The sequence below is a fragment of the Elaeis guineensis genome, chromosome 5 (genome assembly GCF_000442705.2).
Source record: "Elaeis guineensis isolate ETL-2024a chromosome 5, EG11, whole genome shotgun sequence".
Taxonomy (NCBI): Eukaryota; Viridiplantae; Streptophyta; class Magnoliopsida; order Arecales; family Arecaceae; genus Elaeis; species Elaeis guineensis.
This window is the reverse complement of record NC_025997.2, coordinates 28,632,256-28,645,553: the sequence shown is the minus strand read 5'-3', so window position 1 is coordinate 28,645,553 and position 13,298 is coordinate 28,632,256. Positions and strand designations below refer to the sequence as shown.

The 13,298-nt window shown below is 35.9% G+C and overlaps 1 long non-coding RNA gene across 3 annotated transcripts in view; it reads right to left on the bottom strand.

Annotated features, from left to right (window-relative positions):
* LOC105045257 (uncharacterized) overlaps positions 1-11,524 on the bottom strand; it is a 35,494-nt gene extending 23,970 nt beyond the window's left edge. Inside the window, exons 1-2 of one of the 3 annotated variants that reach the window (XR_832030.4) lie at positions 11,243-11,524; positions 3,454-3,624 (exon numbers count right to left, since the gene is read on the bottom strand). This is a non-coding gene — a long non-coding RNA (uncharacterized lncRNA). The remainder of the gene's footprint in view (positions 1-3,453; positions 3,625-11,242) is intronic. The other 2 variants (XR_832029.4, XR_012141477.1) reach the window with 2 other exon arrangements.
* Between the last annotated feature and the right edge of the window lie 1,774 nt (positions 11,525-13,298).

The window sequence follows — 13,298 nt, the reverse complement described above, 5'->3', positions numbered from 1 at the left end:
ATAAAGGAGATGCCTTGGACCTACCATAAGAATTTGAGCAGAAGACTACATGAAAAACAAGAGTCTTGACAATCTATCGACTCATGATATTGTAACAACTACGACTTCAATACCTTTGTAAGTGCCGAAGAGATTGATAATCTTAATAATGATGTTGAGGCCAATGCATCATTGGAGTCATCGACTTGAACAAATACCATGTTATCCATTGTTTCCTCACAAGAATATGAAGAACAAAGATATTTCTAAGGCCTTCTTAAATAAAGCAAACATATCTTCTAGCAGGGTCCATGGTCATCTTTAAAGCATAGCACTTATGAATTGAGAAGTGAAAGTTCAGCAGAATATGGTACAAGAGCAGCCTAGGCATCATGTAGACATATGTCACCTATAATGTATTTCATTATCCCATTTGATCATGGATTTAATTATATAAATAGGTTTCAAATTAAGTCTCATAGTATTTGTAAGCCTTCAAAGCAAGGTTAGCTGAATCATGCTGAATGGGCCAATTCGGGCATATCAAACTGAACCAACCAGTTATAGACACGATTTGGCCAATCGATACAGGATGTAAAGGCCCTCCCTGTTTGAAGCCCTAATCCCCTTGCTCGGTTATTTTCGAAGCTCTAATCCTGAAGCCTTCTGTCCCCATCAAGTAGATGACGTACAATGAAGACGAGGCCCCCTACCAAGGGAGTCTCTCTATCTTTCTCCCCTTCTCTCTCCATCCCCATCGCCCAATCTGGAGCTCTTAAAGCTTCCCCATGATAGATCGAAGTGGTTCAACCTCTCTACCTCCCCCTTCCGCTTCCTCTCTCTCTTCCTTTCCTCCCATTTGCCCTCCCTCTGCTTACTTCGGTACACTCCAACATGATACAGAGTGGATCTATACCGTACCAACCCAATCGTCCGCTTGTATGAACCCCAATACTAGTTTGGTGAGCCTTGCTTCAAAGGCATTTGCATACTATAAGAGCACATCCATGCAACCACTTATACTGGTGGTTACGGGTTGCTAATATGATGTAATTATCTTTTTTACATCTTGATGTGTTTTTTTGCTATATACTTATGACTACATGTTTGTTCTATCAATAACCAGCTTGTATGTTCTCAAACATGTAACCGAATTAATTAATCAGTTCTTTTACAACCAACGACCCCACAAATGAGGGTTGCACCTAATCGTCTTTATAGATATTGGCACAATGATATAAACTTGTTGTAATTGCAAAGGACTGGGCCTTCAAACCAATCCAACACCATAAGTTTATATAAATTGTTAGTTTTTATGCTACAGCGGACACATTCTTTTACAAGTTGTGTAAATATTGCAAGTGCTATAACAACTACTAGCCACAAAATTTACAAATGTTCCCCTTCCTCAAGAAAGGCATAGGAAAATGTAGCATCAAATTTTTGAGGATGGCATAATTAAAGGGAATTACTTTCACGGGCAAAATCTGAACATCAGAAAATACCAAATGCAGTTTAAAATTTTGGGCTAACCATTTAGGTCACAATAATTATGGTGGAAGTTTGTCTAAAACCTAGTAAAGTTATAGTTCATGAAGGCCAATACAAAAAAAAAAAAAAGACGTATGAAATATGTTCTAATTTTTCACCAGGTTTCTATGTATTGTTATAAAAACATCCGACTCAAAAATAATAATAAAATTTAAAAATATTTATGCACGGTCTTACTTCCAAGTTGTCAATTGAATTTAATAAATGGAATAACGACCAGCAATACATAACCAATCTGAAAAGAGAATTTGATCAAACAATACTAGAGCAACACTAGAACCTATTAACAAAACTTCTACGACATGTTTACCATCTACAATCACATCAACAAATAGCTATGCAGTTCAACACATTACATTCAATTGCAAATTTAATCCAGGAAATCATGTTCTTCTTGTTACTTTACGAAGTTGATAAATTTCTTTAGATAAATGTGCAATAGTTTATATAATTTATAATCTATTGAAAGTAGATTCTAGAGTACATAGTACTTTTCTCTCAGTTTTCATAGTTTTACCATCTCTAACACAAAACTTCAACAAAAATCTTCTTGGCCTAAATAGTCAACCCAAGATTTTGAAATACAAATAAACTATAACAGTAGGTTTTGTTTTTTTCAGGGGCTACTTGCAAGCATACTTACTACACACTATAGAATCCCCTTTCCATATGCCATATCCTCCAAAATTTGATGTTGTAGTTGCCTTACCCTAGGTAGGGGAGAAGTTGTGGACTATGCAATTTGCAATTGTTATATAGTCCATGATATACTCAAACACTTACAAGGATGCAACTGCTGCGAAAAAAAAAAAAAAGACAAGTAATAGGCCCTTAAAGAGGGACCATAAGCTGAATGATCTTGCTCATCATAAGCTAGACACCAAAATTCAAGGTTGGGGCATCCTATTCATTTTGGATATAGATAATAAATGCTCCATCTCTTTTAGTGAAAGGCTTGGTCAAAAGGAGAGCAAGGAAATTAAGCAAGCCACTAATGTCTTGTTTATCTAGGGGTAGTGAGAAAGGGTTGAAGAGTAAGGAATAGAAGAAGGCAAGGAGAAGAATAAGGAAGAGGATGCGAAGAAAGAGAGCTACGATTGTGTACAAGTCTCACAAAGACATGTCAGAGAAAAGATGACTGTGAATGCAAGCACCCTTACACCTTTGCATCAGTATGATCAGTTGGATAACCTGATTCATTGGAACTGCAATAAATTCAATGGGATCGAGACAACATCTATGAAGGCAATTACTTAGGTGAAAAGCTTCATTTCTATGGCTATGTGCGAGACTTTTTAGCTTGGCGCTTACATTACAAGTACATGCATTATATGTGACTAACATAAGATGCCTGTAGAGAATAGGTTGTTAAGTGCTATAAGTTCATTGCTAATACTGGCATTTTTATTTCTCAAACAACTAATTTGTATTTTTTTAAAAAATGTTTGAATCTCAAACAACAACTAACTTCCAAATAGAATCACTAACTTGCTAGTGACCATATCGATTATTTGATCTCCATATCAATGATTCTCTTATGGTTATGGCATCTTAGTTAAAGGGATGACAATTATGCATTGCATCAATTCATTGAACAGATTCAAGAAAATTTATGTTAGAGCTATAATGAAAATCATATGGTTGGTTTAAATAGTTTCAAAATGTATCGTCTAAACAACGTAAGTTCTAAAAGGTATCAAAAAATGATTTCTTACAATAGCCAAGTATTAATAAGCAATCAAAATCCCAATTTCTGGTTAATTTGCAAGAGTGCACCTACAAATGTATAAAAAATATATTAAAGTTACTGAATTTCCAAGAACCTTAAGCAGTTCCAAGCATGGATAAGAGGAACCAGAAAATACATTCAAATAATTGCAAGGCAATTAAAAGGAGGCAATAGTAAGAAATCAAAAGATTCACATCACAGATAATTTGTTTCACAGAATTCTGGACAGGTGTAACTAAATCTCCAAGCCTCTCTTCTGGTGCATCTGACGGAAATCATCATCATCTTCTACAGGTGTGAAAGGTTCCAAAAGAGGCAAATAAAGCGCCTTAGTGACATCAGTGCAAGACCCTCAAGTCCAAAGGCTGAAAAAAGAGGTTTTAGCTCTATATATTCTTTAGTCTGTACTTAATTAAATCATGATAAAATGTATTTTCCAAAGCACTAAGAAGACCAAGAACATAATCCATGTTGAATGCAGCAATTGCACTGCCATCACAACAAGCAATTGAAAATATTCCCCAATCATTGAAATAAAACACATGAAATCCATTAGATAAAGGTCATGAATTTTAGATAACCACAACATGAAATGTATGGTTCAACAAATATAAAAGATTTAACCACAACATGAAATGTATGGTTCAACAAATATAAAAGATTTTTCATGATGACAAGTTGTGTGTTAACAGCACTAGCACTGCCACAAGCAAGTGCTTGCAAAATACCCACTTTGGACACATTTCATAGGCAATTTTTCCAGAAATACAATGAAAAATAAGGCCACATTTAAATTAAATTACCAAAAGATACTGAGATTGATTCATTATATATAGGTGAAAGAACTAGAGTAATGCTTCTCTTTATGAACAACTAAAGACCTAGAGTAATGCTTTTCTTTATGAACCACTATAATATGATGCATGCCAGTGATACCTAAGGCAGAGTTTTATAAAATTGCTAATTGTGTCAATGTTGCATTTTTGCAAAAATGAGGTGAAGTGGGAGATTCAACAATATGAGTAGACCAAAGGTGGATGGTTCACTTCAAAAAAAAAAAAAGGGAAGATTGTGGAGGTTGATATGTGGTAGAACGAAGTAATGAACACGCTGCAAACAATTCGAGCCATATGCCAAAAGTTATAGTAATAATGAAACCAATCCAAAAAGTACGGTTATATGCAATAAAAACTACAAGTTGTGATAATAAAGAAGAAGTTTAAGATCTAAATAGACAGAAAGAGATTGAACTATAAACTTCAATGGAACTTACAAACAGATGTAGCAAAATGCACAAGCTACAAGACTAGCCTTTTATAGAAGGAATGCGAGGAAAAGGGATCAGGAGTTTGATGTCTAATAAAGGAAAATCAGGCCAGGCTAGTTAGTTATGGCAAACTCTTGCAACGTACTGTACAGGAAGTGTGTGATCTTTATACTCAATAAACAAACAATCCACTAGAAGAAACTATGTGCATGTGCTTGGAAAATTTGATTGCATCAATAGGGCTATGATCTTTACCATTCAGTAAGAATTATAGCTGCAACAGATAATCTGAAATAAATGAGGTGCTAGTGATCTTCACTAGCCACGTAAAAAATTTAAATTAATGGATAACAAGAATGGCATTTATAAGAATATATATGTTTTACTTCAAGATACAATTAAGTTGATTTCATAAGAGTGACAATCAACTAAAGTTACAAAGCCTTACAAAAGAATCATGAGACATAAAAGCAACCCATAAGAGAAGCATTTAAAAGCTCGCACACAAAAGGAAACAACTATAGGATCACCAAATTAGATACAAGCCAATGACTCTCTCTCTACATATATATATAGACACACCTTTTCAAGACATCAAGAAGCACATTTATTGCAGATGCATTATAGAGAATCACTTGTTACATTTTCATATCTCATAGAATAGTTGTTTACTTCCTATTGAACTCCTAATGCTCCTTTTTAATATAGATAAATAATATTAGCCACAATAGCCGTATTATTCCATCCTAGATTACATCCAGCCTAGCCACCTTAAATAAATTGAAGATATTCACCAATATACTTTGTTATATCACAATCTCATTCTGCAGATCCTTCTAGCTCAGCTCTTCAGAAAGGACACTAGACATGTTAAATGCCATCAATTCACCCACAAGTATATGATACTTGAAACTTGGCAAAATTAATAATATATTTGTCATAGCAAAGTTGACCTTGTAATCTACCCATCATTGGGGCTTACTAAAATGAACTTTTTTCATCACAACCATAATGGGATATAGTTGTTCTTCTTCTTTTTTTATCTCATTTCATCACAGCGATGTTGACCCATCTCGTCTTGATGAGTCAACCTCTTGTTGGATTACAATACTTAGAGACAAAATTGTTCCAGTAATAAAACTTAGCAAACTTTCTTACATGTATCACCCTGTAAGACCATGCATTTCCATCAAGCATTTTGAACTTCAGCTAGTAATTTTTACCCGAAAGTTAAACATAATACCCTCTATCAAGACCCCGTCAATTCCCTTTTTCTTATAGACAGAGGAATTTCATAAGGTTGCTCATTAGTCTCATGAACTTTTACTGTTATCCACATGGTAGGTTGTCCTACTCTACAACCAATTGTTTAAGCTTCATGAGAAAGCCCTCTTTTCCTGCAAAAGATGCAGGCTTTTCCTTAAATTTCAGTAATGACTGAATCCATGGGTTCTCATAAATACCCAACATTTTTTTTTATTTTTAGGAAACATGGAGGAAGGGAGGAACTTCCCCCAACTTGCATTAGCAGAACATTAATACCCTACATTATCCCATGTTTTCCTTCTTATCAATAAAACCATAGCTCCAAAATATATAATATATCAGACAACATCCAGAAGATCAGAAAAAAATTCCATGCATGATCACATAAATTATTTAGGAAAAAAAAAAGATCTTGGAGCTGCCTAGAATAGGTCTGCAGAAACTCACTCATCTTCGCACAATCAGTTCTTAGAATTTTCCACAAGGAATTCAAAGCAGATCTAAATTATTGCAATCTGAAGTCTATACATTACATTAATGAGGAAGCCGGTGCTTTCCCAGCACGACAAGTGTCGCACATCCAACATCCCACATGTCATTCGGTTCATCTGCCACGTGTCATCCATCCAATGGCTCATCTATCTGCATTTTAGATGCTAGACCTTTGAGAATAAAAAAAAAACAAAAAAACCCATCAAATCCACATGCTTGAAATCCACTTGCTGGGTGATCGGACCCACTTGCTGGATTCTGTCATTCAAACCAGTGGCCATGTGTCATCCATCTAATGGCTCATCTATTTGCATTTAAGATGCCAGACATTTGAGAATTTAAAAAAATAGAAAAACCCACCAAATCCATGTGCTTGAAATCCACTTACTGGCTGCCAGAACTCACTTGCTGATAGAACCCACTTGCTGAGTGACAGAGAGTGTGATTTAAGAGGGGAGATATGATCTTCTGATGATTCCTCCTGAATCATGTACCTAGACTGTTGGATAATAGATGGTTAGAGAGAGCAATCGATGGATTTGACGGCCTGAGAGGGTGATGATTTGGACAGAGAGTCACACATATTGGTCACAGGCAGAGGAAGATGATGGAGGGGACTAGTCAGCAGAGAAAGACCAAATTTCTTCGGAGAGAGGATCTATATATATCCTTCTCTAGATGGTAGACAGCAACCGTATGTGGAAAAAGGATTTCTCTAGTGAGGCTTTTTCTTTACCTATAGTGTAGATTGTATGGATGTATAAATATCCTCCCTTTGTTTGGAACTCAACAGACTAATAAGGTTGCTTGCTGCAAGTGTGCTGCAACCAGCAACCATCCAAACCTCTTGTTGCATCATCTGAGAATAGGAGGATTCCGGTACATTCCTTTTCCTCTGTTTTTTTCCTATCAAAGCAATGGGGGTTTGTTGTGGCAGCCTTCCTCTTCCCGTGCTGCATCATGTAGAAGAGGGAGGGTTCATGTCTCATCAACACTGTTGATCATCATGAATAGTGGGATTTTCAAGAAAGTTGCTGCATAAAATAGCCATCCATTCATGTGAATCACCATGGACAGGTTTGCTGTAAGGGTTACGCAGTCTTCCACAGTAGTGTAAACGAAAAAAAGGGGGAGACGGTTGCTGCTGGAGTCCAACAGCCTCCGTGCATAGATGTGGGTTCGCCTTCGAACAAACAGCGTCCAAATCGTGATTAAGCTTCATAGGTTCGGGGTTATAGGATCCAAACTGATGCAGGGCTAACAAGTTCGGATTCGCAGATTTGGGCATGTGGATTCGGGTTATTGGGTTATTGGAGTATCCGATTTTCGGGTTTGGATTATCGAATAGTGGGTTATCGGGTAGCAGGTTAACCGATTGTTGGGTCTCGAGTTGCGGGTTATTGGTTATGGAAGATGGTTTAGTTGGGTCAGGATTGGGGTTAGGGTTCGGTTTCAGATTAGGGTTAGGATGAGCAATTGGGTTTGGCTATTGTGGATGGGTTTGTGTCAGGTTAGGGTTGGGATGGCCGGTTGGGTTAGGGTTATGGTTAGATTAGGATTTGGGTTAGGATTATAATTAGGGCTAGGGTTCGAAAGTGAGGATGGTGGTGGAGAGAGCTAGGATTTTCGGTTGGGAAGAGACCCAGAGGTCGAGGTAGGCTTGGAAAGAGGATGGTTGGGATAGGGTTAGGGTTAGGGTTAGGTTAGGATTAGGATTAGGGTTAGGGCTAGGGTTCGAAGGTGGGAATGGTGGTGGAGAGTGCTAGGGTTTTAGGTTGGGAAGACAAGCAAAGGTCGGGCTAGGGTTGCAGAGGTAGGGAAGAGAAAATGATAGTGGCGGGGAGGGTTAGGGCTAGGGTTAGGATTGACTAGGTCGGAGAGGAAGAGTGGTTGAGAAATATAAGAAGAAAAAGAAAAAAAGGTTGACCAAAGAAAGAGGGAAAAAAGAACGGAGAAGGACATGGTATCGGAGATGGGCGACCCAAGCTAAAAATGGGGAGGAAGGCCTCTCGCAACGACCAACGGCCTTGCATCTTCAGAGGAGGAAAAAAGGAGAGGAACGGTGCCGATCACGACCGTCACCAATTCGGTTGCTCGGGAAAATGGTGGATCCATGGGCGTGGACATGGCCATTCCGTGCGGATCATTGGACGACGAGATCGACACATAGAGGATGGATCCAGCTAGGGAGGGAGGAGGGGTGTTAATCCAGTAATGAAATTGGCCAAAAATGGTAGAGGAAAGAGGTCGGAGAGGGCGACAGAGGGCAGGGTGGAGAGAGAGTGGCTGGAGTGGAAGAGTCGAGAAGAATGGGGGTGAGTAGGGGGGAGTGGGGAAGGTGTGTAGGATATTTAAGTGCCTGGCCGCATAGAAGTTTTATGCATGTCCAACGCATAAAATGATGGCCTAACAGAGGACTATGTAGGAGTCCCTATAAAAATATTTATGCGGAAACTATTATTTTTAAAAATGGTTGCATAGGGAATTTATGTGGTCAGCTGCGTATTTTGGTTATTTGGGCTATTTTTGTGAGGGCATCCTCATAAAAATAATATGAGGAAACTATTGGATGTTTGTAATATTTGCTTCCCTTTTTGTTTTGTTTTGAAAAAATAACTTAATAATATTTTAATAAAAAATTGTTGCATACATTGATGAAAAATGGTCTATGATTTGGTTGATAAAATATACTAATAAAATAATCCTTTTTTGTCAAATATAATATTCTGTAAGTATGATTTACTTAATATGGTATTTTGTTCTATATTAATAAAAATGATTTATGATTTATGAGAGCAAATATTTAGATGATGATTTGATGGCTAATATAACATTTTACTGTGGCAATAAAATGAAGCTATGATTTGTGTAATCAGATTGTGGTTCGAGTTATCACGTAATTTTTAGAGAATAATCTTTTTTTGATTGTTTTATTGTCTGAAATTAATAAAATATATTATATAATTTGAGAGACAATATATAATTTAATATAAATTAGCATATAATTTGGTTAATATAATGTAATAATTAAAGTAATCTTTTTTTGGGGGTTCGTTGTCTAATTAGTGTATAATTTGCGAACATTATTTTTTTTCGAATTTGGGAATGAATTATATAGCGGATATTATTAATTTAGTGGATTATCTAGCAAAAGAGAATACCCTCTTATATTGCTTTGTTGGATTTTAAATTTAATTATTTTATTTTATATTTTTTTTGGCCAGTTCGCTAATTTTTAACTAATTGTGATTGCAGAAATGAAAACAATCAAAATTTCATCGAAGGTCATCCTCCAAAAAATAACCAATAAATTAGGGTTGCTCAAACCAATTTATGGATTAGAGGTTCGGGATGATGGGGTGATGAGGTCGCATGAGAAAATTGTACTAAAGTGAGACAATGAATCGCCTGAGATTTTTAAGACCTGGGGTCTTTCGATATACGATCAAAATGAATCGAAAGAATCCGCTGTAGAATTTACGATAAATAGATTGCAGCAAGATTTCAATTTGAAATCACAGATTTTAATTTAAAGACAAAAAATATTATAAATATATGTACCAAAGAATTAAAGATACTCATGAACAACTTGAGTATGAGCATAGACAATTGTGTTGGAAGTATGATTTATCGATTGATAGATATAAAAGGTTGTTGGATGAATGTGGTGATCTGTCAAAAGAAGTTAAAAAATATAGAAAAATATTCCAATCGGATTTTGAATCATCGGTCGGTGATAATGCTATCTAGAACTATGTAGGGATATGTTTTAGTAGTGATGGTTCGAAATCGATTTAGAAGTATTAGTGTGTGGCTTTATATTTTGTATTTTTGGATTTTCATGGTCCAATTTTATCTTTTTTTCTATTGATGTGTCTGAAAAATGATTGTATCATGTTTTGGTTTACCCAATGAAATTTAGTCATATTTTGGCAATGAACGGATATGATACCAAAATTTAGTCATATCTTCCTCTACGGTGCAAATTTCGGAAGAGCCTATCTTTTCAACTCCCGAAAAAGTAATCCAACACAAATTTTTACAAGAAATGAGTCTTGCGAAGCGATCATCAAGCACAATATGGTAACATAATTTTGGTTGTACATCTTCTTCTTCTCCTTTTATGAAAAGTTCATATGAATAACATCACACTATATGTACAGAAAAACACTGACAATCTCGCCATCAAAAAAATTACAATCAAGGTACTTTAAATCCAATCATCATGGATGCGCCCTTTTTTCTTCATTTTCATTTCCATTGCATTACGAAATTTTCATATTTAAAGAATGTTTAAAAAAGAATCTTCTATACTCTATTTTTAGTTCGGGTGAAGGATCTAATGCGGATGAAGATTGATGATGTATTTTCTAATTTTTGATCTATATCGATCAATGACGATAATGTTCAGCATCTTATGCTTGATGTATACAACCGTTTATCATCACATTTCTGAGTACTATTTATTTTGTATTGGCTAACATTATGTTTTCAAGAAGGAGAAATAGAGCCGAAATAGTTTTTTTTTTGGATAAAAATATATATCGCTCAAATTAAAATTTATTATTCATTACTTTCATTTTAAACTATCCTTATATTGTTATTATTTATTTTTTTATCATCGATTACTTTGGGCCCGCTGCATAGCGGGTTGCTGGCTAGTCAAAGCATAAAAAGAAAATCTTGGTAATTCCACCACGGATTCTACATTACTAGGAATCATGTGTCTAATATCCAAGTTCCTGGCGCACGCTCGCACCGTTCTACCCAAAATTTAGCAACAGGAACAAGAAAAACATGGCATTTTCCTTTTAAAAAGGAAACGATTTTTTTCTTGATCTGTGAAATCTATGAACCCAAATCATGTCTGAATCTTAAATCTTCAAATCCCGAAAATAGAATATGAAACAGAAACATCAAGAACGCATGTAAGAAGAAGGAGATCCAAATCAACTCACCCGAAAATAGCGTGGAAGCGAAGGGCCTCCCGGCCGTGATGGACGCAGCCGCGGCGGAGGCGGCGACGGTGGCGGAGAACAAGCTGTGAGAGAGAAGAAAGGCCCTGGAAGCCCTGGCCGACGCTTGCCGGGTTGGCGCAATTTTTTTTTTTTTTTTTGGTTTGGTATAGGATTTATAGCAGCTTGGAAAGAGAGTTTAGGCTCAAATGCTTTTGCACCCCTATATAACGGTGAGCAATATGGTTTATTTCCATAGAGTATGAGTCAAATTTGGACTAGATTTTCACACGGTTGATATGTTCATCAACATAATGTTTTGATATTGATATCCAAACTTACTAAAGCAATTTAAACAAAATATCAATTTTTATTATTTCTGCTGTTATTAAAAATATTGAAAAATGCTTTGAGGCTCAAATTTGTTATCTAGAAACCAGTGATTAGTGCACGAGGGCATATGCTTGACACTGGTTTGGATTTTATCTCTAATACGAAAAAAATGATTGATCTCTTCTTGCGACGTCAACTATTGGATCATATTTTACCCAGCTCTCAAAGTACTCTAAATGCTCTCTTTCATTCATCTGAACAAACCTTGTAGTGGCTACTGTGCAATAATGAAAAGATTGGATCATTCTTTCATGCAAACCAAACCTGGTTTATATAGGATTTGAATATGAATTGATCTAATTTTGCGAACCACGCCCCTCCTCTCTTGACACATAGCATAATATTTTGATTGAAAATAGGGTTTGAACCTCACCTATGTATCAAATATGCATCCTCTTCTTCCACCTTTGGCCAAACCCCAAGTCACCCTCGGGTATTAATTAACACAACCTAACAGAGTATGGGTACCCTTTAAAGCTAAAATCCCATCCCTCTCTAAATGACAAAAGGCAATATCATCCAATCTGAATTTCGAGGGTACATGGCGCACTACCATAAAGAACTTTTTCGAAACCAACTTTATGCCCCTAGTATTATTTTAAGTTTATATGTTTTACTACTAGGATATAAGGCAAATTTCAATAGCCCATACAATATGGACAGTTGGGTCTCTATACAATATAGTAAATCCTCACTGACTGAGCATCATGTGCATGCCAACTTGTGCCACATAGGTTATTCATGATAATCTAGTCATTTGAGAATTGCGCTCAATCCACTTGACCAGCCTAGTAATAAGAAAACAGCCCAAAGAAAAAAAAATTTATGAATTTTAAAGCATCTTGGGAAAAGAAAGAGAAGAGAGAGTTTCTCTCTCTTCCCTCTCCCCTCTCCCTTCACTTTTCTTTTCCCTCTCTCCCTTCTCTCTCTTCACTTGCTTCCACTACTTTCTCTCTCTAAAAATTCTACTTTCTCTCTAGTTTCTCTCTCTATAACTTTTCTTTCTAGAATTGTTTCTGTCTATAAAATTATCTCTAAGATTAATCTAGTAAAAAACTTTCTTTCGATGAGTTTAATTGATCTTGGTGAAGAAAATCTTGATCCATGATTGTCGGACAATATTTGGTATTTTTCCTAACCAAACTAAGTACTGTTATATTTAATCACTCATGATTTTTATTGAACATCTATACACTAATTCAATTATGATTTGATTAAATCATTTTGATCGGATTAATTGAGATGCTGGATGGTATCATCTGATTAGTCCTGTTCCATCTTACTGTTAATTTTTCTCTCCTCTTCTCTCTATTTAATTTATGAAATCAGTGAAGAGTTCGAGCCATATAGCTTTGAGTCCAAGTTGATCTATTAGAGAGACTTTAAACCACCCTATTGGTTGGGTAGCATGTCTGTAGGATGTAAGTCCTTATCAAGTATCACAAGATCTAGTTTTTATTGATCGCTATCGAATCTTTATATCCTTAGTGATCTTGATTTAATGAAGTTATTTGATCGAACTACTCTCTGATCATTGAACGGCATATTGACTTCCACCTTAACTCTTAATGATACTACTGATTTGATCATGCTCGATTTTTATTAACCACATATATCATAGTCTGATCTTGATATGGTGAAGTTATGATGACTGAACTGACTTAGA